The sequence below is a fragment of the Corvus cornix genome, chromosome Z, assembly GCF_000738735.6.
Source record: "Corvus cornix cornix isolate S_Up_H32 chromosome Z, ASM73873v5, whole genome shotgun sequence".
Lineage (NCBI taxonomy): Eukaryota > Metazoa > Chordata > Aves > Passeriformes > Corvidae > Corvus > Corvus cornix.
Window position 1 is genome coordinate 69,998,709 of NC_046357.1, and position 27,301 is coordinate 70,026,009.

Here is a 27,301-nt window from a genome sequence, read left to right on the forward strand (position 1 = left end):
GTAAACTGAAAAATATTTTGAGCTAAATTTATTTCTGAAAATAGATGACAGATAAGCACAGTGGACTTTCACAAGACTCTCCAATCTTATTTATCCAACAGGATAAATTTTAGAGCACAAATTAATCAAAACGCATACCGTAAATGCAGTCTTTATAAAAAATCAAATACTTCTTCTCCATTTAGAATTTGGTTTGCTATGACTGTAGACAGTGGTCATTTTAAGTTTTTCTGGTGCTTGATATGTTGTTGGTTACAGTAAAATAAATCAGGTCTGATATGGTATATCAAAGTATTATGTCTGTGAGGCTATACAGAGAACTAAAAGCCATGAAAACCATTCTGAACACACATCTTTTGAAATTACAAAAGTCAGTGACAATAAACTGTGTTGCTAGGAGACCAGAGCCACTGAAATTGTGTCTCCACTTAAAATAAGAATGCTGATTAAAAACATTCTCAGCAAATAATGAATAAAGGTGTCAAAGGTATCTGTTGTGCCAAAGATCAGACAGAACATGTAATTTGTAAGCCAGAGCAATATACCCAACAGCTGGCAATTTGCCATAAGAATTTCAGTACAAGGATGGAAGATAATAAAACTTCAGGCACTGCTTGCATCCAGAGTTGTAGTACATCATATTGCAGCTTCAGGAATTCTTTATCTGTATATTGATGTTACATCTTTAAATTAAATTAAGAATGCTGTGAAGTAAGAACTGTGAGCACACCTAGTTATGTGATTTAAAGAGCAAAGACAGGGTCTGAAGAACAGAGATGACCTCAATCATAAAAATATTGCTATGAAAGTTAAAAATGCATGCAACAAATTCTATTTTCTTTTAGTGATGAAGGAATGATGTAAGTGGTTCCTTTTTTATCCCAGTTGTTTGACTATATGTATGAATATATCACATGTTGATAAATTCTACACGAACAAATGGAAAACTTGAAAATTAGGGTTTCTGTGGAGAAGAAATCATGCTACCGAAGAAATCTCACATTGCACAAGAGAAGAAAAATGGATGCATTTAATCACCTCAAATACAATATCTGAATCTGGAAAAGTACTATATAGATGGACTAAATTAATGGTTCTGCTTCTCTGCCTGTTTTCTGGTTTAACAGATTGTTTGATGTTTTAACAGGTTTTTCACTGATCAACACCTAGATCTAAGTGATTTCCCCATTTTCAAAAGGGTCTTCTTTGGTCTATCAAGTTGCTCTCTAGCTGCTTGTTTTTTGTCCTCATAGGCTGGATTACAACGTAGCTCTAGGAATTTGGAAAGTTTTCTTGTTTTGCTGAGAGATGTTTTCCTAATATAAGAGTGTTTTTTTACTTGTTTTTCATTGATTTTTAGCATAAAATGGGGAATGCAGTTACGTATTTTTATAATCTTTGTGTGTGTGTGCACGCGCATGTACATTGCAGGTTCTGTCTACATGAAATTTTCTTTGAGTTAATCATAGTCTGAATCCCAGACTAGCCTAAGTGGAAATGATGTGAAGCTATTTCCGTATCATAATAGCATCTTGCCAGAACATTTCAGTCTTTGCCACTAATGTTATTAAGTTCCCCTCCATCACCAAATACTTCAGAAAATCTTACTCATTTATCTTTTTTTCATAACACCATCATTTTTACATACTAAAATGATTCCAAGAGTTTATTGTAAATCTGCAGAGTACTTCAGGTAATTGCAGTGGTATCTGAGAAATGAGTATATTAATCATATTCTTAACTGTTTTCCTACTGTATCCCCATGCTGTTAATTTTTTCTTTGGACTGTTTTCAGAATTAGGAGACATGACAAAAAATTTCTTCATCTGGTTCTGTCAATATGTATCAAAATTTCACCTTTTTTTTTTTCTTTTACTATGGATAAAAATAATTTATAAAATAATTTCTAAGTAATTCTTCTACTTGCAAGGATTACTTAACACTTAGGATATCAGTATTTTTTTTTTGTGCCTAAGAGTGGAGCTGTCATTTAAACTTTATATCCTGGATGCCTTTATAAAAAAGGGAGGAAAACCAAAGTGAAAGCATGGACTTTGAGTCAATAATATGTTTTGGGTTATGTGGAAGCTTTCTGTTGTGTGGGATCTGCAGGAGCAGCTTCTGTGAGAAGACACTAGGAGCTGTTTTTATGTCAGAAAGAACCAGTTTCAGACAGCTCCAAAATGGATCTGGCACTGCTCAAACTGAGCCAGTTAGCCGTGTTTGCAGCACCTCTGTGATAAAATATTTGATAAAGGGTAAAAAAAGAATGTACACCATCTGTGAGTGAGAAGGATGAGGAAAATGTGAAAGAAATAACATTAAGGTTACTGAATTAAGAGGGGGAGGAGTTGCTCCATCTCCAGAGCAGAAATTCCTGTGCAGTTCATGGAAAACCATGTTGGAGCAGATATTCACACTGCAGCCCATGGAGAGTCAATGCCAGAGCAGGAATTGTAGCCCATGGGAGTCCCACACTGCAGAATTCTTTTTCTGAAGGCTGCAGCCCCTGGAAAGGATCCACACTGGAGCAGTTCTTGAAGGATTTTGTCCCATAAGAAGGATCCTATGCTGGATCATGCTGGAGCATGTGGAGAAGAAGAAAAGACCTGTTATGGACTGACCACAGCTCCTATTCCCCATTCTCCTGTACTCAGGGAGTGGAGAAAGTAGTTTTAAAAATGAAGTTGAGCATGGGAAGTAGGAGTGTCAGGGTAAAGTATTTAGTTTTGTTTCAATTTCTCACACTCTCTCATTTCTATCCAATTCTGTTTTCAATTAGCAATGAATTAAATTAATCTTCCCCAGTTTGAGTTGGGGTTTTTTTCACATGTTGGTACTTGTTGATTGATTTTCCTGCCCTTGTCTTGACCTATGAGCTTTTTAGTACATTTTCTCCTCCTGTCCTGCTGAGAAGGGGGAATGAGAGAGCAGCTTGGTTCATGTCCAGTGGCCAGCAAATGTCAACTCACCAAATCATATTGCTACAAGTCAGTAAGGAGTGTGGGAATTAGGTTTGATGGTCTTGTAGAATACTTGTGCACAGGATCTGAACTATGCACTTATCTCCAAAGAAAGGTTTAAATGACTTTTTTTAAGAACAGCAGCTCTAAAACACAGTAACACCACTTTATAAACCAGCTGCAAAAATATCTCTGTGCAGCACTTACAAAACAGTAACAAAGTATATTTACATAATCTCAGTTGCAGAATTTGAAGTACAAATAAACAAGATTATTGGTTTGGTTATAAACACCTAATCCTACAGGCACCTATGAATAAACCATACTCCAATGTCACGTAAAATTATAATCTAGAACAGGAAGCTTTATTAATAGCCTGCTTTTTAAAGAGTAAAGAACAAAAGTAATTACCTTCAAGCAGTCTTAACATGCACAGACAGAAAAATAGGACAAATTTTAAACAATTTCCTGAAGACTTGTAAGTCACAAGAACTTGTGAAAAACATCAGAGGACACTTCAAATGAATTTTTTAAAAAAGAAAATATTCTCTGTTTTGGAGAGAAATATATTCTATCACTGCTTAATTGACACTTTTGAGGGAAGGTAGACAAGTTCATTTGTGTCTTTTGCTCCTGGATAAGACTGTACACCTTTAAAATATCTAAAGTGAGTGGAGGCACATGAATTTCAGCATCTCTGGATGTCCCAGTATTTTAACATTCTACGTTCTATTCTAACATTCTACATTCTACATTCTACATTCCTTTTTGCTTAATGGATTATATCAAAATACTCAATTTAAAACTTATGCAGTATTCAATTAGCACTGCTCTATGATTAGGAGGCAACTAATTCACTGTACCCAGACAGGACATCATGCTGATGAGATCATTCTTGTTCTTTATGTCTCTTCTGATGATGTGGGTTTTGGGAGCTACAGCTCCTAAATATTCTAGCCAATGGAAGGAAAATGGGACCTCAAATATAATTCCTACACAAAATGTAATTCAAGGAAAATTTAATACCTCCTTGGGTTGATAACTTTTTAAATGTAGCATTGCAAATCTGTGAGAACTTTAGCATTTAGATGTTTCAGAAACTGATTTTTATACCTGTTGAACTATGATAGAAAGCAAAGGATAGATCAGAAAATGGCTTCTAAAGTGCAAAGAATTAATATTTAAACATTAGAATGCTTCATAACCATTAAAACTAGCTAAAAATCTAGTCTGTACAATTATTAAAATGAATTAAAAATGCACTGTTGTCTGGCATATGTTCTGCGTATTTGTTATGTGCTAAATATTCATGAGCTAAATATTACCTGAGGAAATATCAGAAATATTAAATGACCATTAGTTAAAATACAATCAAAAGAGTTCCTTATTGAGAAGATCAGACAGTTGAAAAAAATTACACTAGGTGTGGGGGCCTTTTTTTTTTCTTTTTAATTTTGGACAGCTTTTCCTCAAGAAAGATAATGACAAAAAAACCCAAACCACAATTATCTGAACTGAACAAATAACAACATGTCATTTCTGTCCCTAAGTTTGACAGCACTTACCACAAATAATTCTGTTCATTGCTGTAAGCAAACAACTAAGAAAAAAAGACCAAACAGAAGTGCATAACAGCATCAGGGAAAAGCAGTCTTCCAGTTCAGTACAGTTTATTCAGTATTTTGCTTAAGATCATCTGTAAAACAGGGGATTTTTTAAAATTCCCATTTCTTTTTAATTTTCTTCCCCTTCCCCCAAGCCTTGACTATGGGAATTTTATTTTAATTTAAACTTCTCTTTCTAAAACTGAAATATTTAGCTTATGCATTAAAGAAAAGGGGCAAATAGCACCTTGGTTAGAAGACCAGAACTATCTAAGGTGATTGGATATGAAGTTCTTAATATTAATTAAATTCCTTATCTCCAGTCCCCCAGCAATTCTGGAGTGGCTTTTCTTGCCTAACTAAGGAAAGCACACTAGATTCAAAGGCTTTTTTTGACCCTCATCATAATTGTCACACTGTAAGCAAAAGCTTACAAAATAATCTTTAGACCATCAAAAAATAAATTAATTTGAGCAATAAGATCAAGACGACAATAAGAATTTCTGATGCCTTGAGAAATATTCTTAGTCTAAGACTTAGCAGTCTTTCCAGAAAAAGACATGTAAAATAAATTGGAAACAAAGTTATTATAGTATTGTTTTGTGGCCCGGGTTTATTTTATAACTTTCTATAGTGAAAGGAACAAAATTAATGGCTAGATTTTTAAGATTGCTTTCAATGCTCATGTCCTTTAAACAACAATTAATACCCCCAAATAACTACAGCAGAAGGAGTTGATTCACCAAAATGACACTAAGATATCAGTTAGAAGGCAGAGCCTCCAATTTCTTCGGGCTGCTTATTGTCTTGAGATGACTTTATGATGGTGTATCCCCTGTCATCTGCCCTATGCCAGACATGAGTTCTGTGCCTTTAAAGCTAGCTCCGGGAGAGGGGGGAGAGCCGGTGGAATTCCTCCGGCGCTGTGTTCAAAACACAAATAACTTTTCCTCAGATCTCCGCTTCTTCAGCAGGGGAGAGACTTACATTCCTTTTGCTTTTTAGCTAGCTTCTTCATTAGCTAAAATACAGACCCCTGGGACTTTGGGTTCTTCTTCTTCTCTTCTGGACTGTTCAGCAATACCAGATGATCATCTGGGAGGCCCTACACCGTGGCCCGGAGGGGCCCATGCCAAACCCAGCTCTGGAGAGGAGAGAGAGAGCCACCCACAAAGGACTTTGAATTTTACCAGGCTCTCTCCACAGCAAGAGGTTTTATTATTTTGCATCAGGTTTTTTTTTTTGTGCTTTCATGCACTCTGTTTGTTAAATAAATAACTTTTTTCCACTTTCCTCTGAGGAAAATTCTTTCCGAACCTGGTGGGGGAGGGGGTCCTGAAACCTACCTTCTTTGGAGGAGAACGTTCCTTCCAGAGCGTTTCTCTTAATTCGTCTCAACCCGGGACACTTACCTATCACTGAAACACATATTTACAACACCAGCACCCCCATCCTGATGTTGCTATCATGTTATTCATTTGACTGTTGAGTGGTAATAATTTAAATCAGTGGGTACAAAAGCAATTAATAATGTATCTCTTTTAAGTAGCAAATGTAACAAGTAAATAACCTTTCACCAGTGTCTCCTAAACCAGAGGAAAAAAATTTAAGAAAAATTGAGATGGCAGAAACTACCTAAGAAAATAGGCACAGGAATAAAATTCAAAAACCAGAATCAAAACCCAGACAAACTAACAGTACTCTAAGCACTACTCTTAATGGTTATTCATAGCAGTCCTCCTACCACTATCGTTTTCACTTACTTACTGCAATAAGTGGTAGCAACATTCTAGATAAGAAGTATCTTCATCTTAATTTGTGGGAAAGTATGCTAAATTGTTTCAATATTATTCCTGTTAGTGTATCTAAAATTTACAATGTTTTTAAAAAATAGTATCATCTGTGATCAAAACGAGATTTCTGAAATAAAAGTTGAAGCTTAGAGAAGAATCAACTATTGCTAGCATAAGAATAGACTTTCACCATCTTTATAAACTGTGAATGTGAATGAGAAAAATTCAAACTAAAACTGACCAGTAGAACTTCAAAAACTTTAAGGCAGCCTAACAAAAAGGAATGAGAAGAAATATTGAGTAGTACAAGTTATACCCTGCAGGCCCCTAAGGATCAATGTATCTAGACTGGATACTGAAAAACTAAAATGAACAAACAAACCAAACAAATCCTAAACCAGCAATAGACAGTGTTTCTTCATCTATTTGAAAGTTACTCCTGGGATTTGAGAGTAGTGATAGACACATTGCCACTAGGAAGAATAGAACAATGTTTCCTATCTTTAACCTCACTATTAATACTTTATATTTTTATTATTGGACTCAGACAATGTTGAACCAAATGTAAAGGGGGAAAAAAATCTAGGACTAGTGGAGAAACTACTTCTTTGATCTACATCTGAATTACTAATAGAGCCTTTTTTTCCAGTGGTTTTCTACAACAAAACCAAGGATCAACAGTTTTGAGGAATAAATTGTTCAGAGATCAAAATTTATTTGTATGGGAATGGTACTTTGCTCAGTATTAGAAAGAAATAATATTACTTTAGTATCTGGGAAATAAGGAAAAGAAATAAATTCAGAAAGGAAAAGGAAGATTTGTAGATGACTTTATTTTTCTAAGATGGGTTATACAAAGCTCTGCTTTTGTTCAGAGTTCTTTAGAAGGCAAAGACCAGTTTCAGAAAGTGAAGGTTCAAGACCAAAATTTGTTCCAAGGATAATATGCGAAGGGTGAACAGAATTACCAGGGCGTATAACAATCTGACAGAAGTCATCAACTTACAGCAGTAGAAGGAGTTTTCACTATTTTACTTGCTTGTTTTTATGCGGTTTTTTTGGGTTTTATTTGAGAAAGCTTGTGTCATTTTTTGTGTTTTGTTTACATGTTTTTCCTTTTTGCCCAGTTACTCCCCCTTCACCAAGATTAACACCAAAATTATGTAATTCATTCATTCAGGGGAATGGAGTGTAAAATAAGTAAAGAAGAATCACTAATCTGTTTCATGGATCTAACTTTAAGGGTACCACAATTTTGGGGTGAAATATTGGAATCAACAACCTCAGAAATCCAGTTGTTTCCATGTTTTCATATAGTGGAGTGTTTGAACATATATTTTTAGTGACAGCATAAGACAAGTTAGTCTTCAAAGTTGGTGTTTTGCCTGATCCCCTCAATTTTGTATTTTAGCCTTCTAATGACTTCTCTGTTCTCTCATTAGTATTTTACTAACCTAGACAAAATCTCTTTTTCTAGTGTGTTTTTTGGTGGTTTTTTTTGTTTGTTATTTTTTTGTTTCTTTGTTTTTGAGAAACAAAAGTAGAGATAAACCATCTATTCAAAAGAAATCCTATATTTGTAATATAAATTTACTGCTATGTGTTCTTATCAACACCCCCCTTCCTCTGCTACCCCACCCCTTTTTTAGCAGATACTAGTGCTCAGGGATCAGCATCTTTCTGAGAGAAACATGCTGTTTAGCATAGTGCTATGAGATCGATAAACAGTAGCACAGCGTGGATTCTCTTTATTCCAAATTCTGGTTAAAATATGCTAATAATTTCAAATGTTATTCTACTATTAGTTCATCTAAGGAAATATATTTTGCATTTATATGAGATAATTAAAATATGTTTATACAGAAAAAAATACAGGGTCTTTTTTTAGGTTAAGATCAAACTCCATCCAGAATTTAATATCTATCTTGACATTTCAGTTGAACATTAATTTTAAAAAAGGATACTTTGGTATTTTTGTATGAATGTACCAGATTTTTCAGAGATTAGCAGACGAAAACTGAGGTATATGAAGGAGCCAGTTGTGTTCTTTAGTTTCATACATAACATAAAGAAAAAATACAGTGCTTGATTTTTCTGCTTTCTAGAATTTACCTGGTGGTATTTTTGTAACACTTAATCAGGTAAAAATGTTTTTCGGAAACTAGGAGAAGCAAGTCTGTTACATGTCTAAGTCAATGCGTGGTAGAAAACAGCCCAAGAATAGTGCAGCATTCTCAAGGTATTGTACTTCTCCTCTGATATTGAGAATTTTTACCTCTATTTGAAGGATACATCCTTGTTACACTAATTTTACAGGAAAACATCTTAGGGATTTTTGTCTGCTTGTTTACTTTTGCTATTGGCTGGTTTGCTTGTTTGGTTTTAATATGGGTTCTCTTCATAAATTTTCTTGACATCATTATTTTGTGTTCTATTTCATTTATGATATCACTTATGCAATGATTTTAAGATCCTACATGGATTCTTTATTTTTCTTTCTTATTTGGGAATGATTTTAATGTGTACTTGAAGCACATGACACAGTACTTTGTTAACAAGTACCTCTTAAATCTCCCAAAGCTGCACAGTAAACATACTCATGCCTTTCCAATCAGAAAATCAATGTTTTACAAAGGACAGAAGATCAAAACTAAACTCCTGTAAAATGTAAAGTAATGGGATTTTTTTAATGTGGGAAGATATGCAAATCTGTGTATGGGTAGATGTGCATATGTGCAGACAAAGATTTCACATATATATCAGAACTCTATTTATCAGGCTCAATTTTAACACAAGTAATTGAATTAGCAAGAAAATTTTCACCTGTACATTTTTGAGAAATTATTGTTGTGATGGTGTCTGACGTGAATAGACCCACCTTTCAGATCAAAGTCACAAGGAAAAAGCCCATAGGATTCCTGAGATTGATGTATGGCCTCACTACTGGTAATATGGAAAAATTAGTTGCTGCAATGTCTCAGGCAGAGCACCGAGTGTGTCTTTCCCATACCCAAGACAGGAGTTCTAGCTAGGAAGGAGGCACATTCATGCTGCCACTTTCATTATTCTCCTGCACACAACTTGCGAACAAACTAAAGCTGGGGGTTTGGTTTTGTTTTTCTGCCCTGTTTAAAAAATCCAAACACAACATGTGAAATGACAACCCTACCACAAAAAAACCCAAAACATAATACTGAAGAAATACATATTGTGGCCAGTCCTACAGACAGCTTCATTTAAATGCACCTACAGTGTGGTTCACTTTTGCTTTGTTATTATAGCTTGTAATGTGATTTGATAAGAACAGTTTCCTCTGCTGTTCACCTCTATCAATGCAGTACTTGATTAAGTGATTCTTATCAGGTGCTATAGGAACATCAGCCAACAGGGGTCACATTTACATGCTCTACTGGAAAAGAACTTTTAGTTGTTAAGTGCTCTAATAGTTCACAGCCTGCTGTGAAACATATGTGAAGAGACATTAGCCACCTACATGTGCTAGGAATGTAAGGAAGACTGAAAGACTGTTGTACAAACTGGCAAAATAATTGAAACTTAACAAGGAACTTCTCAAGGCAGAAAATTACCTCCTCTTGCAGTGTCACTGAATTTCCACTCTTCATCAGATGGCTCAGAAAATGAAACAGTAAGAGCACAAAGAGCAAACCAATTCTACTGAGTAGTATTTTTTACTGAGCATTGATTATCTCTGGATGTGGGTTATTACATTGTTTCAGTGCAAAATATTCAAAACAGCATTCACTGGCTGACTTGGAATTTTTGTTCTTCCAACAAAGCAGAGATGGAAAATTCTTCCCTTGCATAGACAAAATGTGCTTTTAATGAGAAGTGAGCCAAGTTAAAAGTAATTCTGCAGTCTTTCGGCAAAATAAACTGGTGAATTCAAGCTCATTTGGAGAAGTACCCACATACTGTAGCATTTGGTCCTTCCACGAGATTAATTTATCTTGACCTTTGACTGACAGCAAGTTCTAACCTGGCTGAAGTCTATATTGTGTTGGCTAAAATTTTGTTAACAAAAGTAAAGGTATTGGAATGTACTCTGCCAGTTTTAACTTGCATGGTTTTCCTCAAAGTATGGTTAACAAGTCTTATGCTGTAATCTACATGTGACCACATTCCTTCTTAAAACATGTTGCCCATTTAAATCTATGTCACATTAATAAAGTAGGCATAAACAGAACTTATAGATCCTATTAATGAGTCATTTAAAATGTAAGATGAAGTGTACATTAAAGTAAGCATAATCTTGGAGCTGTCAATTTGTTTAGTTTTACTGTATATTGTAATGCATTTGAGATGAGATAACTACAATTAATCATGCATTACATATGTACTAGGCAATTATTAGCTCAGCTAAACTTTTTGCAAGGAAGTTGGAATTTTCATCAAATGTTAATACATTTCTAAGCTCAATTTTCATTCAAGTTTCACCAGTTCATTTTTGGTTGTTTCTTTTTTTCCAAACTCCTCTTAGTAATATTTGTTTTGGTAGTTGATATAGAATGTTTTATTTCTGCCAGCATGAAGTAGAAGTTGATATAGACATCAGAGGTTCAATATCAGGATTAGCATGAGAAAGTGTGCTTTAGGCAAATGGCTATGTCTCCTTCTGTCACATAACATCTGCTGAAGCAGACAGAAGATTCAATGCTGTCAGGCTCTCAGCAAAACATCTGAAGGAAGAATGGGATGTTGCTCTTAGGGAATAGGGATAGGGTGAAAAACATTTCCAGAAACAGGTACATGGTGTATATTTTTGGGTGTTACAGAATTTATCTTAATAACTGGGACACAATGTTTGTTGTCTTCTATTATTGTGATGACCTTCTTTGTCCCGTATTCAGTGTGGGGAGAATGAGAGAAGCTGGAAGATTCAAAGATGAAGGAACCCAATCTGTAATCTGCCTGACTTCCTTCTTTTCCCATAATATGGGGAAGAATATTATCCTTCACATGGAAGCTTATTATTATAGTGTATATGACAATAATGGTTTTTTCACTCATCAAATCTGCATAATCTTTGGTGTCCTTCATTTGGTTTTAAAGTCTATATAGAAATATGTGTGAAAAGCCCTGGTAAAGAGAAATCTTAAAGAATTTATGAGATTTCTGCTGCCTCACCCTCTGAGCTTGGGAATTTCAGACATTATTTCAGTGGGAAATCTAAATTTGCCAAGATGTAATTTTTGAGTTTTGCTTGTCTTGAAAGATATAATGGGTTAAAGATTTCAAAGAGGTTATTGCTCCAGAGTGGTGAATAACTCTTCTGTCTGGTCTTAATTAATAATTAGCAGGGAAAGTATTGTGGTTGATATGCACATTTATGTAAATTGGGATGAGAGGCTTCACTCAGAATTGTCACATTACAATAACGGAAAGAAGAGTTGTACCCACTTCTAGAGTAAAACACTTGTTAAAATGACAGATATGAGTAGATAAACCATCTATACATAATCCAAGATGACAGGGCTGAAACTGTCCCCTGAAATAAACTAAGTATCAATAATCTTGAAAAGAAAATGAGTCTGGGAAGATTAGAATCTAAATGAAACCTGGACTAAATCCCAAACAAGGTTGTGAGTGTAAAGAATGGCATTCTTCCCCAGCCAGATGCTCTCTTTAGTGATAACAGAGCTAGTATTGAAGAGGTACAAAAAAACTTACTCAGGTAATTTATCTACAGCTTCTCATCTGGATGAAACAGGAGGAGAGAGTGTTCTTTCAGGTTTGACATTGGGGTAAACAGAGGAAATTACTTTCTCCTCTTTTATATCACCTGTTTATTTAAAAATCTTTGTAACTCGATGGGGAAAGTAGTTTTAATTTACTTTTACTTAAACCTGGCTTCTTGCAAACTGTTATAAAATAATTGGTAAACATTAAAGCACTGTGTCTCTTTTGGATGACCTGCAGCTGAGAGCCAGAATACAGGAGCATACTGGGACATCTTACAGCTCCAAGCTCAGTTAAGCTTAAGGGCAGCAGTATACACCTGCAGCTGCTCTGTGTGATTTGGGAGCCAGCAACACAGTCTGTGTTTTGGAAGAGGTTCTGTTGACTGCTGCTAGCCACTATGACACTGGCCATAGGTTATCATCAGCCATTTTACTTTCAGACTCTTCATACTTTCATTTACTTTAAACTGGAAAGTCAAAGATTACTTCTGAATAGTTTATTAAACTAGGGAGATAAATGCAAAAGGAACACTAAACAATGGAAACTGCTGTTTAGGGACAACTGTGGACTCAAGGTCTTGACATTCTAGCTTGGTTTCTTTCTCCTTTCATGAAAATGCAGAGACAGGAAGTGTTCACTACAGAGAGCAGTTAATTTTACCAATGCAGGAAGATCTCAGGTAAATTCATTGCACTTTCCTTCAAGTTGCTGTTGGCAATATTTTGAGTCCAGGAGAAAGTAAGTTTTTAAAACCGTATAGAAAATCCATATGTTTTAAAGTCACAAAGATTACATTTTCTCTCTTTGAGGACACAACAAAAAAACCCAAGCAGCAAAAAACTGTCTTGGCTGGTTGGGGTCCTGTCTCCTCCTACTTTTTCTCCTCAAACAAAAATCCCCTCAAACAAAAAGGCATGATTATAGAATTTGACACATGTCTAAATAACTTGTTTCATAACTTCGCCAATATTTTCACTCTTAAGTTATTCGTGTGGGAAATACACATCCTTTCCATTCCAAATTACTCTGCTATTGGAGTCAGTTGTAAAACACTGAACTAAAACATATCTTACTTTCAGGATCTTACTGCAGTAATATTAATAAAAATTAAGATCTATTCTCCTTTCCTAAGATTTGCCTCAGCTAATGACTTTTGCTTTCAATATTTTCTAAGGTGAAAAGTAGAATCTGACATTTGTAAGTAGAACAGACCTTAGACACATGTTAAGGATTGCTTTTATTATTGTCCTTCTAATCCTATTCCATAAACTATTGCCAATGATTACTTTTCACTTTTCATTCCAGCCTTCATCTCCACTGCATTTAACACTTATGTGGTCTCCTAGAAAGCCACAGCAGTATTGTATATGTATTATTATTCTGTTAAGTAATATCACTGAGAAATTATGGAAAATCAAAGAATAGATTCTTATGTTGGTTGTCTAAGCTTGCTATGCTTTTGGCATTTAAAAAGAGTCTTTCACAGGCCAAAGGGCTACTAAAATTTGCTAAGAGAAAGAACCGTCTGCTTTTTATATACCTACACATATACATCGACATAAACGTACATTGTAGTCACAAGTCAAGGATTCTTCATGTTTTTGTAAAACCTTGAAGGCCTCATGCTGCTTAACCTACTTTGTGTTAGACACAGAGTACAGCCACAGATGAAAACTATATGATGCTCCTGTGCTGTGCAGAATCCCGTCCTGGCCAGAGGCAGAGGCATTACTTGGTACCAAGGGAAAGGCACCTCTTTCCTCTGCGTCTCCCTGAAAAGAGGAAAATCAGTCACATCTTCATTCTTAACAGTGTTCGTTTCTCTTCCTTTTCCTCTGTTCCAAAGGACAGATAGTTCTGTGTAAAATAGAGAGAGATTCACATTGTAGGGCTGGTGATAACTATTCAGCCCTCAGGGCAAGCATAGGGAGGTCTGAATGACAGAAAGCAGAGCAACATGGCATTACTAAAACCAAGAAAGAAATAGAGAGAAATACATTTAAGCCAGCTACCAAAATACACTTCAGGCAGTCTTTGAAAAGGTTAGAAAAATCCAGGAATCCTCACTTTTTCTAGGCAGCATTTATTGGTATGACTATAGCTGATGAACAGCTAGTACTATTTTAGAATTTTCTTCCTTTCTTTTCATAAATTGACTAACTCATCTCTATTGCATTCATTGCTCATTTTTTGTGTCTCTTCCTACTTTTTCTCCTGAAAGAATAATGTGCAATATATTTCCCACCTTCTCTCCTACAATAATCTCTTTTGCTGCTAAAGATGTATGTGGGAATGCTAAATGTTAATATGCCAAATATAAGGTAGAAAGATGCCAAATATAAGGTAGAAAGAAACAAAGAGTGGTGTGAAAATGCTTTTTTTATCTGAAAATGAAGGAAACAAAAGAACATATTTTACAGTGAGATAGATGGGGCTTTTTTATGAACGGGACAGACAGATGTGGCAAATGGTTGAAAGCTCAAAGATGTGCCATGAAACAAATGAATTCTTCTCCTCCACAAGAGATTTTGATAGTCACAGAAATACTGACTCCTGTATCTTTCCCTCCTTGGATGTTGTGATTTAACCCCAGCCAGAAACTAAGCACCACACAGCCACTCACTCAATACCCTCTATGCTAGTGGGAGGGGAGGTTTGGAAAGGTAAAAGAAAGAGCCCATGAGAAACTCAGGGATTGTAATAAAAACAGTTTAAACTTTATTAGGACTCATATACCTATCCCTAAAACCACATGAAAATAAATTAAATTTTTTCCACTTGTAGTGAATTTTTTTCAGAAGATGAGATGTAATTCTGGCCTGAGTCATTGTGATGGAGAAAATGAGTGATGGGTAGTGTCTGAGCCTAAACTGTTACCATAGAGCTTGAGAGGGACTGGACTCTACAGTCAGGTTTATGAGGACTTACAACCCTTTTGTTGTCTCCAGCAAATCCATGACCAAACTATATATAATACAATGTCTAAAAATGAGCTGGACCAAATTTCCAAAGCAAGACAACGTTCATTTTAAGACTTCTTTTATTTTGACTTTCATGCTTGTTTATTCAAAATTTTGTTTAGGTATAATTTAGTTGTATCTATTATTTTTTGCAATAACATTCCTACTGAATTTCCACATGATGCTTGCCACAATGCCTTTTTTTTATTATTGTTATTGTTTGAATCCTTTTAACCCACAAATTTACCAAGTTCACAGACAATACAAAACTGGGAGGCGCTGCTGACTCCCTTGAAGATAGGGAGGCCCTGCAGAGAGATCTCAGCAAATTGGAGAGATGGGGAATCACCAACAGCATGAAATTTAACAAGGGAAGGAACCAGATCCTACACCTGGGGCTATTAGGGAGTGTCCAAAGGAGAGTAATGAGGATGGTGAAGGGTCTGGAGGGGAAGATGTATGAGGAGTGGCTGAGGTCAGTTGGTGTGTTCAGTCTGCAGAAGAGGAGGCTGAGGACAGACCTCATCACAGTCTGTAAATTCCTCATGAGATGAAGAGAAGGGGCAGACACTGATGTCTTTTCTGTGGTGACCAGTGACAGGACCTGAGGGAATGGCCTGAAGTTGTGTCAGGAGAGGTTTAGGCTGGATATCAGGAAAAGGCTTTTCACCCAGAGGGTGTTTGGGCACTGGAACAGACACAGGAACAGAAACCAGGGCAGTGGTCACAGCACCAGCCTGACTGAGCTCAAGAAATATTTGGACAACACTCTCAGGCATGCAGGGTTGCTGGGGAGGTCCTGTAGAGTCCAAGACTTCGACTCAATGATCCTCATGGCTCCCTTCCAACTCAGCATATTCTGTGATTCTGTGATTTTCCTATTTACTTCAATTTTTTTCTTTCTTAGAGCAGACAATATCCAATATGTAATGTTGCAGTGGGGATACTGCAACATACATATACCAAACCAGGAGTCCCGTGGAAAGGAAATATATATGGACAGACAGATTCTTGCTAGCTGTTTCAGAGATGTTTATTTCTCCAGCCGCATGGCCGGGGCTCTGCCCAGGAACTGTTCCAGTCACGGGACCAAGGGTCCTTCTGCCCGCGCAGGGAAACACAAACCAACCCATGGGAACGAGGCTGAGCAGGGGCAGGGAAACCCCGTGTCTGTGCCCTCAGGGCCCCTCTGCCAGGGCTACACGGCGGGGGAGGGACCCCAACAATGTAAGGCTTTAGACTTTTGGACGTGGAGAAAAATCTGCAGACAGGAATGGCAGAGTAGCCTGCAACACTTCTGTCATTCCAATACCATCTCCACACAGAGGAGAATATTCAGCTAGGCCAAAACTTGCTTTAGAATTCCTTTGATGTTTTGTAGAATTTGTGGAAACACTTGATAAGCTAGAATTCCAATCAATAACTAGCCATTATTTCACTAATTAGCTAACTTGAAATAAAATTTTAAATAAGTAATCATGTTGGTTTTTAGTGTTCCTCCTTAGCTCCTAACTGGCTTTAAACTCTCAGAAAATTAATTTAGTACTGATAGCTAGATGAATAAGCTATACAAAAATCATACCTATAGAATTATTTTTAAATGGTATATTTAATTTAAAGAAACCCCTCAGCCCAAGTTTCTTAGACTTAAAAAAATCAACACTTGATTTCTTTTTAAGTTGGATTTGAATGTAGTGATTGAGGAAATCTGAGACATTTCAAGAGACGAAAGTATATTTTATAATTTATAATGGTTTTTTTGCCAATTATGTCATAGTAATAGTAACATGTCATAACTTTGGATTATTAATCTTATTTTTATCTCATACTTTCCTTTCAAATTCCAAGCCACATTATACTTTGTAGGTGCTTTTGGTAGCCTCAGGAAAAATAATGATGGTAATGATTTTCTTTCTGTTTGTTATCCGGTGGATGAATTTGCACTGAAATAATAGGTCAAATCTGACAGAAGTAGAACAAAGTAGGAAATGCGTTACATACTGTCCTTGACAATGCCAAGAATTGTAACATACTCAGACATTAAATTTGTGATTCAGAATTCCCTGCATACTTCTTAATCAAAATGTCAGTGTTCATAACTGTATCTTTCAATTTTAGCATCTTTTTGGCATCTAATGCTATTAATACTTTCAGCATTAATTCATGTAAAATTCTATCAGGTCTATATGCTAATATGTAGTGTAACCATTTGGTATATTTACAAGGAGGATTATTAATATTTCTCACTAAACATCAAAGAACTAAATCCAATAATTTTGAAAGATGACTGGGAAGATGAGTAAAAGATGAGTGAAAGTCAAATATAGAGAAAGGACAACAAAATACAATCCAAAGCAGTTTTAGAGTGTTACAACTATTCTTGTTGGTTGACAAATATTAATGTTTATGAATGTCTGTAAAAAAGCCAGAATGGTAAAAGGGCCATATTGGCATTATGGATGTGTTTAAAACTCAAATTTAATTCAGGTGGTTATTTAGTACTATCAAAATAGGTAGTTAGAGAACAAATTTCTTGTTGTATTTGATTGGAATATGATAAAAAGCTATTTCATTGCTTTTGTGTTTTTTGACTTCTCCCTGAAGGGCTCTGTAATTTTCTCTGTTTCAGAAATCATACCATTTCTATTTCCTTAGGAGTTTCAAGAGGAGTTCCTCATTCAGCAAAGCTGGTTTTTTGCCCTGCTTGCTTGATTTGTAACATGAGGGAGTTGTCTGCTCCTGTGCTATTAAAAAGTGGTTCCTGAAAACTGATCTACTAATGGACTCCCAAGCCCTCATAAGCAGATTCCCAGAGGACACTGCTAAGTAGCTGCCTGAATAGCTTAATGTTTGCTTTCTTGAAATCCAGGACAGAAACTCTGTAGATCTTTTTCTCTCTTACAACAAAAATTTTTAAATTCAGCCACCTCTTGATCACTGTGGCCAAGACTGCCAACCTACCAGCACATCTCCCTTTTCACAAATAGCAAGTCGTGGAGAGCATCTTTTGTAGTTGCCTTGCTGAATACTTGTGACAGTAAATTATCCTCAATGAATTTCAGGAATTTTCCAGACTTGCTTATCACAGCAGTATTGTATTTCCAGCTGATGTCTTGGAAGTTGAAAACTCCCATAAAGGACAAGGGCTACCAATGCAGAAATTTCTTGTGCTCGCCTGTAGAACACCTCATCAGTGCTGGCCTGGTTATTTGTCACAAACACACTCTACAACATCTGCATTGCTTTCCATCCCTTTCCAATCCTTAACTGTAGGGGCTGTACAGTCAAAACTCTCCCTTGCATATAGTGGAATTCTTCTACTTTCCCTGCCCTGCCTGTCCCTCCTGAACAGCTCTCCATCCCAGTACTCCAGTCAAGGGGCTTATTCTACCAACTCCCACTAATATCAATGAAATAACAGATTTTTTTAACAGACTAACACTTCCAGTCCTATTTGTTTGATTCTCATATTATATGCTTTGCTGTATGACTTTTGTTTTAGGTGTTCCCTGGATAAGTATAAATGCTTCCACTAGCATTGTCACCTTGAGGTGATGCCATACCAAACTTAGGCTTATCTTTAGTTCTCCTGGTATTATTAATTTTCCCCATAAATTGTAGTTTAAAGTCCTGTTAATCAGTCCTGCCAACTTACAAGCAAAGGCACATTTACCCCATTGGGACAGGCGAATCCCATCAGGCCCCAGGACACTTGGCACATGAAAGTCTCTTCTATCAATATACAAATCAAAATTCTGGAAGAGGCACCAGTCCAGGAGCTGGGTTTTGATGCATACCTGTGCCTTCCAATGTCTCTCCCCAATAATGGGAGGATTAAGGAGACCATCACCTATGCTCCTGAATCATTTTTCCCAGGGTTCTGGAATGTCTTTTGGTTGACCTTAGATTTCTTATTGCAATGTAATTTGTATCCATGTAATAGAGCAGGAGTGTGTCATAATCAAAAGACTGTACTCTGCTCATCAGTTGTCTGGTAACAATCTTGATTTGGGTCCCAGGAAGACATAAGAGTTCCCTGAAAAGATAGCCCAGTCGCAGGTGGATGCCTTCATTCTGGTCAGGTGGGAGCCACCTATGACCATAACACGACCTTTCTTCTCTGTGCTAGTCTTAATGCAGCTCTCGGCAAAAGGGCTGGTTAATCTGGCCCTGGTGAAAGTACTTACACAGATTCATCCTTTTCGACCTTGCCATGTCCTTCCTTGACCATTCATAGAGCCTAATACCTATTCTATAAAGGTATAAGAGGGTAAGGGCAAGGGATGGAGGAGATAAGGAGGTGTTCCTCTGGGAGCCCCACAAACTAATCTACTTCCTATTATCCCCTAGTAATACTATATTCACCCTGACACAAAACAGATACTGGACCTACCTATGTTGAATTGACTTGTTACTTATCAGAAATGTCAGACTATGTCTCCATTGATCTATCTTATTCTCAGACTCTGAAATACTCCTTAGTCTGTCCTCCTTCTCCCAAAGCTCAGTGACCAAGCAGAGCAGTTCATCTACCTGAGTGTACCTCCCGAAGGTGGTCCCGTTACCATCCATCTCCAGGCACACCCTGCAGCCGGAAACCTAGGTGGTTGCATGCCCTGGCAGGTGCTTTGTCTGTGCATCTGTATTGGGTCTAGGAGCTCTGGAGAAGAAGAGGACATGGGGTTTTTTTGGTGATCATCATGTTGCCACATACTTGCTTGCTGGGAGATATATATGTATGCATTTATTAAAATTAACTGGACTGATTTTTTAATTCTGTTTAAATCACTTGACCTGATTGGTGCAGGCTGAGTCCCTTGCTGGCTTGAACAATAAATAAGTCTAGTCTGACCAGATCAGGGAAGAGTGCCGGTTTACCTCTTCATATGTATTCCTCATATTGATTTCTGCCACTGCCATCACTACTGCTCCTCACACTCCTCCAGTATAGCATTCCTTGCTGTTCGGTGAAGCATCATGTGAAGAGAACTGTAAAATACATATTTTAGTGGATGACAAATTTTAAGATTCTTCCATGGCTGGAAATATCTGTGATAGAAGGCATTATATAAAATTTCAAAGGTTTTGATATCAATTAGCAAAGGGTGCAATTATTTTAAACATATATCATTACTTACTGCTAAGTGAGTAAGAACTTCAAACAAGATTTATTTTCCAGGATATGTGATAGCCCTTTTCACATGAGAATTGTTTCTGAGATGACTTTTCCTGTTATTTTTTTAAAAAGAATAAATGCAAAGAAAAGTCAATTTTTGGCTGCCATCTTGTGTGACAAGATGAGACCACTCACTATCAGAAAGGCAGCATGAGCCATAAGCGCTTTCCTTGACTGTCTGTTTTCAAATTGTGAAGAGACGAACTGTGTCAGAGTATCAAAAACATACTTTTAGGAAAAAAGCAGACAACAGGAGGCATAATACATAAATTTTTAAGTTTGGAAAGAGTTAGATTCTCCTAACTAAAATAGTTATTTGTGCATCTTTAGTGCAGAGGTTTTTAATGCCAAATTAAAGGTTTCCTGTTAAAAAAAAAAAAAAAAAATCTGTAGGACAGGCAAGCCCTTGTCCATGACTCACATGGGTTTTGGAGAGTACTGGGTAGAGTTTAGGTCACCCCTATTCACTTTTTACTTGACCCTTTCTATTTCTTTGAAATAACTGCATTATATTTACACTGTGATTAAAGACAGGAGGGGGCATTTCTGACTGTTGCATAAGAAGAAAGGTGTTATTGTTGCAACTCCTCTACTTCCTGTCTTTCTGCTTTCAGACACAGGTGTGAAACAGTCTGTAGAAGTGTGTGAGGATGGGTATTTTAATGGCAAACTAGATCATGTCTTTATTATCACTGCTGAGCTCCTTGTATTGTCACTCTGCATGAAGCAAAGGAGACAGCTCATCACAGAGTGCTGAATGGTAAAGTTATGCAGCAATTAACAGAAGGCAGAACAGAAATATATTAGCAAGATGTACATCTTTTTGTAATGCAGCCCAGCAAGAAAAAGGTGCCAGAAAATTACTGCATGATGTGACATTAACTTCCACCTCTCATAACACATGCGTTTGCATATCTCTTTGGCATCTCCTTTTGCATTGCACTCCCTTTTGATCAATCATACAGGCAAAGAGATCGATTAGATATGCAAACTGGAGCTGGAAAAAGAAAGCAGGGACAGGAATGGAATATCGACCTGTGTCTACCTGCCAGTAGACTAACAACATGTTCTAATTAATTTTTTTCTGATTCAAAGAAGCAACTGTGGGCAAGCTTCCAAGACCCATAGGCATTGCAGCTTATGGCAAGATTTTTGCCACTCAGGATGTTGTTCTTGCTGCCCATCAATCTCTTAGACTCTTTCTATTCTGTTTTCTTCTTAGATTGATCAATATTGCATTAGACAGAAGAACAGATTGCTCTGCATATAGTTTAAAAATATAGCTGTAAGGTAATCTCCAAAGGCATTTTACATTGAATAAGTAATTTTTTGTGCCAATATTTTCATTATCACAGACTATTCTAATTTCATCTTTCAGGAAGATTGAAACCGAACTCTTGTAAAACACCACTATATGGTAATCCAGCAAGAAGCCAATGTATAAATACAGTTTTCTTTCTGAAGGGATAAACTTTCCATTACATAAGCAGTACTATACACACTGTATAATTCCCTTAATTTTCTAGGCTCTACAACCATGATCTGTCAAAAAACAAATGAAAACAACAAAACAAACAAGTAAACCAACCAACTGCCCCCCAAAGATATGAGTACAACTAGGAAATTACAATCATTAGTATGGGGAATATATGATCTTACTTTTCTCTGTATTGTATCTCTGAATCGTCATAACTTTGTATAAAACTATAAAGATCTAAAAGGCTGCACAGACTGTGTACTGAGGCCTCACAAATTATATTTGTGGTGTCTTCCAAAGTAAAGTCTCACATCACAGTTTTCATAGTTGAAAGGGTGATAATTCAGTCACAGTGAATTAAGAGCTCTCATTAGCCATTCAGGCACAGAGAGGTGCTTCCTCCAGCCATAGGACGTGTGATTAAAAGAAGGTTCTAGGGAGTGCAGCAACCCGCAGTGCAGAGAACAGGAGCAGGTGATCAGGGGTGTGGCATGTCTCTGAGGGCAGAGCACGGCAGTTTGCGTGGCAGTTCACGCAGGCAGGGCCAGCAGGGTTGCAGTCATCCTCCTGCCCAGTAGGGTTTTTATTTTGTGTTGGGGTTTTATTTGTTCTTTTGGTTTTGGGTTTTTTGTTCAGTAGTGGTCTCCTGTCCGTTTCTCGCACTTCACGTGTCGGAGGAAAATAACTTTAAGGGATGGGACTATGCAATCACACAAATTTATTGTTTAAAATAACAAACACATCGGTCGAGGTGTGAGATTTTACAACACCTCCGAATAATGGCGACTAGTCACAAGATTTAGGGTTACATCATAATTTATAATTTTCTAATCCAATAGATACTTAAAATGACACTTTGTTTTATATTAATGACCTATCACCTGTGGCACTTCTCACTGCAATGCAGCTATGTCTTGACCAATAACTTCTCATGTCAGGTACACACAGTTGTCTCTCTTATACCATCTACATTCTTAACTTAAACTATATGAAACCACACTATTATATTTTAAAACCCTTCACCAAAACACCCAGTGTACAATTTTACTTATAATGATAGGAATACGAGTTTGTAATCCTTTTGCTTAAAGTCCACAAATCTCTGTCAATTAAGCCAGACCTAGTCTCTTTCAGGGTTGTAAATCAAAGCCTCCTTTAACCGTAGGAGTTTCTACTCCTCTGTCTCCCACAGTCTCCAAACAATCAAAAGCTATAGCTAGGAAAAGTGTACGAAGCCAAACAGGACCATCCAAGAAGGAGACATCTGTCCAGACCACTTCCTGAATGGAGTGTCTGACCCTGTCAGTAGTACCAGGGGACGGTGCAAAAGACACCTGCATGCGAACAGGTGAATGATCTCCTCTGTCTGGTTGCTGAGCTTAAGGAAGAAGTAGAAAGACTAAGGAGTATTAGGGAAAGTGAAAGGGAAATTGACTGGTGGAGTTTCACCCTTTCATCCCTGAGAGAAGCCCACCAGGAGTCAGAGGACTCCCATGCCTCCTACCATCAGCCAGGAGGAGACCTAGTAGATGAAGGGACCCTACTTGGGGAGGTAATAAAAATTCTTCCCAACTCCCACCACCTACCCAGGTGCCAGTTCAGAATAGGTATGAGGCCCTGGATCCAGAGGCTCAGCCAGATGACATCGAAGAAAATAATCTGCCCTGAAAAGCCTCCCAACTACAGTTCATCTGTCAGATGGATCACTACCTCTAGCATTAAAAAGAAAGAAGGGTAGTTGTACTAGGTGACTCCCTTCTGAGGAGAACAGAGGGCCCCGTATGCTGTCCAGACCCATCCCACAGGGAGGTCTGCTGCCTCCCTGCGGCCCGGGTACAGGATATCACCAGGAGATTCCCTGGGCTGATTCAGCCCTCTGATTATTACCCACTGCTGATACTCCAGGCTAGTAGTGATAGGATTGAAAAGAAGAGCACCAGGGCAATTAAAAGGGACTTAATGGCTCTGAGTGGAATGATTGATGGGGCAGGAGCACACGTGATGTTCTGCTCAGTCCCTTCAGTGGCAGGACAAATGATGAAAGGAACAGGAGAACCCACATTATCAACAAGTGGCTTAAGCGCTGATGCCATCAGCAGAATTTTGGGTTCTTTGATCATGGGGCAACTTTTATGGCACCTGGCCTGCTGGAGCCAGATGGGCTCCATCTACCAGTCGAGAGCAAAAGGATTCTAGCCCATGAATTAGCAGGACTGATTGAGAGGGCTTTAAACTAGGTTCAGAGGGGGAAGAGGATGCAATTAGGCTGTCCAGAAACAAGGCCAAGAGTGATAAGACAGAGTCAGGGTTTGTCTTGGTTTGAAAGACAGGTGTCTGATAAGGAAAGCAGGAGCCTCCCTTGGAATGGAAAATATAACCCCTTTCCTTCCAAATTATTATAACTTTGAAGTCGAAGGGCTTTCATGCAAAGAGATGGGAAAAGGAATAACAGTTCTTTACTAGTACGTATGTATGTGTATAACAAGGCAGACAAACAACAACAACGGCAGCAACAGCAAACAGAACCAAAAGGCAGCAGCAGCCTTGTCTCGGCTGTCAGGCACCTTCCCCTTGGGTGCAGTTCCGCTCACAGCCGGCAGGGGCGCTGGTGGCTCCGGGCCGGGCAGGGCGGGTGCGGTGATTCCCCCGCGCCTGCAGGGGGCGCTGCGGCGCCAGCGCAGAGACCACGCGGTGATGGCGGCTGGGCCGAGATGGGAGGGGATAGAGAAGGGGCTTTGCTTTACAAACCCCCAGGGGAGTCGGTCTCAGCTCCCTTCTGGATAGAGAAATGAGCTGTAACAGGGACCTTGGAAGCCAGTAGCTGGAATGGCAGGAACGAGCAAAACCCCAGGGTGGTAGACGAGACATGTCAGAAACTCGGCAGCTGTAGCTGGGACCGCGGGGCATCCCCAGAGGCAGGGGGTGAAGGGCTACAGTGTAGCAAAGAAACCTCGTAGCAGTGGCAGAGAAATGGCGGGGCTGGGCAGTGGCCGAGAAACGGCGGGGCTGGGCAGTGGCCGCCTGGCTCCCGAACAGGGCAGGGAGGGGCTCCCTGGGAGGAGGAAAGGGGCTTGAGGATCCCACGGTTTCCCCTGAGGCACCCCAGCAGATGGTGAAGGGTCCTCTGGTGAGGTAGGCTGTTAATAAGGTTCCAGTTCAGTAGTTACTCTCTCGAGTAGAGCTCCATTCATGGTAGAAGAAAGGCTGCAGGAGACGGAAACCCGCAGTGGTGGTGAATTCTTCCCACAGCAAGGGCAGCCTTCTTCCCCTCTGAATAGCGAGAGAGCAAGAAGGAGCTAGCAGCTGCCCCAGCCCCTTCTTTCCCAGCCCCATTCTCACGGTATCTCTGCCCCTCTGAGAGAAACTCTCAGATAAGTGCAGCCAGGTGCCCTCTTCCCCTGAGTTTGGCAACTTCTTTTGTCTCTCTTAAGTACCCAGTCATTATTGTTCCTTAGCAACAAAATGGGGGAAAATTCCCTAAGAGAAAGAAACAAAAGGAAAAACCCTAACCTCCAACAGGGGTGAAATCAGCAGCCCAGCTGAAGTGCATGTACAGTAATGCATGGAGCACGGGAAACAAACAAGAGGAGCTGGAAGCCATGGTACAGCAAGAAAGCTGTGACTTAGTCACCATTATGAAAATGTGGTGGGATGACTGGTGTGATTGGAGCACTGCAATAGATAGCTACAAGCTCTTTGGAAGAGACAGGAGAGAGAGGAGAGGTGGAGGGGTGGCTCTTTATATTAGGGAGGCTCTCGACACCATGGAAATTGAGATTAATGATGATAAAGTCGCATGCCTACGGGTAAGAGTCAGGGGGAAGGCCAACAAGGCTGACATCCTTGCGGGAATGTGTTATAGACCACCTAGCCAGGATGAAGAGGTGGATAACTTATTCTACAAGCAGCTGGAGGATGTTTCTCCATCAGCAGCCCTTGTTCTTGTAGGTGACTTTAACCTGCCAGATATCTGCTGGTTATTTCACAGAAGAGAAGAGGCAGTCTAGGAGGTTCTTAGAGTGTATGGAGGAGAGCTTCTTGTCATAGCTGGTGAGCGAGCCTGCGAGAGGAGGGACTACACTAGACCTGCTGTTTGCAAACAGAGAAGGGCTGGTGGGAGATGTGGTGGTTGGAGGCCATCTGGGGCATAGTGATCATGAAATTATAGAGTTTTCAATATTTGGTGAAACAAGGAGGGGCATCAATAAAACTTCCACACTGGACTTCTGGAGGGCAGACTTTGGCCTATTCAAGAGAATTATTTGGAGAGTACCTTGGGAAGGAGCTCTTAAAAACAAAGGAGTCCAGGTAGGATGGGCGTGCTTCAAAACAGAAATCCTGAAAGCACAGGAACAAACTGTCCCTGTGTGCCAAAAGATGAGCTGATGAGGAAAATGACCAGCCTGGATGGACAAGGAGCTTTTGAAGGAACTAAGGAAAAAAAAGAGGGTGTATCACCTTTGGGAGGAGGGTCAGGTATCTCAGGAAATGCTTAAGGGAGTTGCTAAGTCATGTAGGAAAAAAATTAGAGAGGTAAAAGCCCTGTTAGAACTCAATCTGGCCACTTCTGTGAAGGACAATAAAAAATATTTTTATAAATACATAAAGGGTAAAAAGGAAGGGCAAGGACAGCCTCCATTCCCTATTAGATGCAGAAGGGAATTTTAGTTACTAAAGATGAGGAAAAGGCAGAGGTACTTAACACCTTCTTTGCCTCAGTTTTCAGAAAGACAGGTTGTCCTCAGGACAGCTGGCCTCCTGGGCTGGTAGAGGGTGTCAGGGAGCAGAATAGCCCCCCTGTTATCCAGGCGGAAGCAGTCAGAGACATGCTGAGTCACTTAGGTGCTCATAAATCTATGGGACCAGATGGGATCTGTCCTAGGGTGGTGAGGGAGCTGGGAGATGAGCTTGCGAAGCTGCTCTCCATCATTTACCATCATTCCTGGCTCATGGGGGAGGTCCCAGATGACTGGAAACTGGCCAGTGTGACGCCCATCCACACAAAGGGCCAGAAGGAGGATCTGGGAAACTACAGGCCTGTCAGCCTGACCTCAGTGCCCAGCAAGATTATGGAACAGATCATCCTGAGTGCCCTCACACAGCATCTGGAGGATGGCTGGGGTGATCAGACACAGCCAGCATGAGTTTAGGAAAGGCTGTGGATGTTGTCTACCTGGACTGCAGCAAAGCCTTAGACATTGTCTCCCACAGTAAACTCTTGGAAAAGCTGGCAGCCCACAGCTTGGACAGGAGCACTCTTTGCTGGGTCAGGAACTGGCTGGATGGCCAGGCCCAGAGAGTGCTCGTGAACAGTGCTGCATCCAGCTGGCGGCCAGTCACCAGTGGTGTCCCTCAGGGATCTGTACTGGGACCAGTCCTGTTTAACATCTTTATTGATGATCTGGACGAGGCAGTTGAGTCCACTGTCAGTAAATTTGCAGATGACACCAAGCTGGGAGCATGTGTTGACCTGCTGGAGGGTAGGAGGGCTCTGCAAAGGGACCTGGACAGGCTGGATCGATAGGCCTAGTCCAACAACATGAAGTTTAACATGTCTGAGTGCCGAGTCCTGCACTTTGGCCACAACAACCCCCTGCAGCACTACAGGCTGGGGACAGAGTGGCTGGA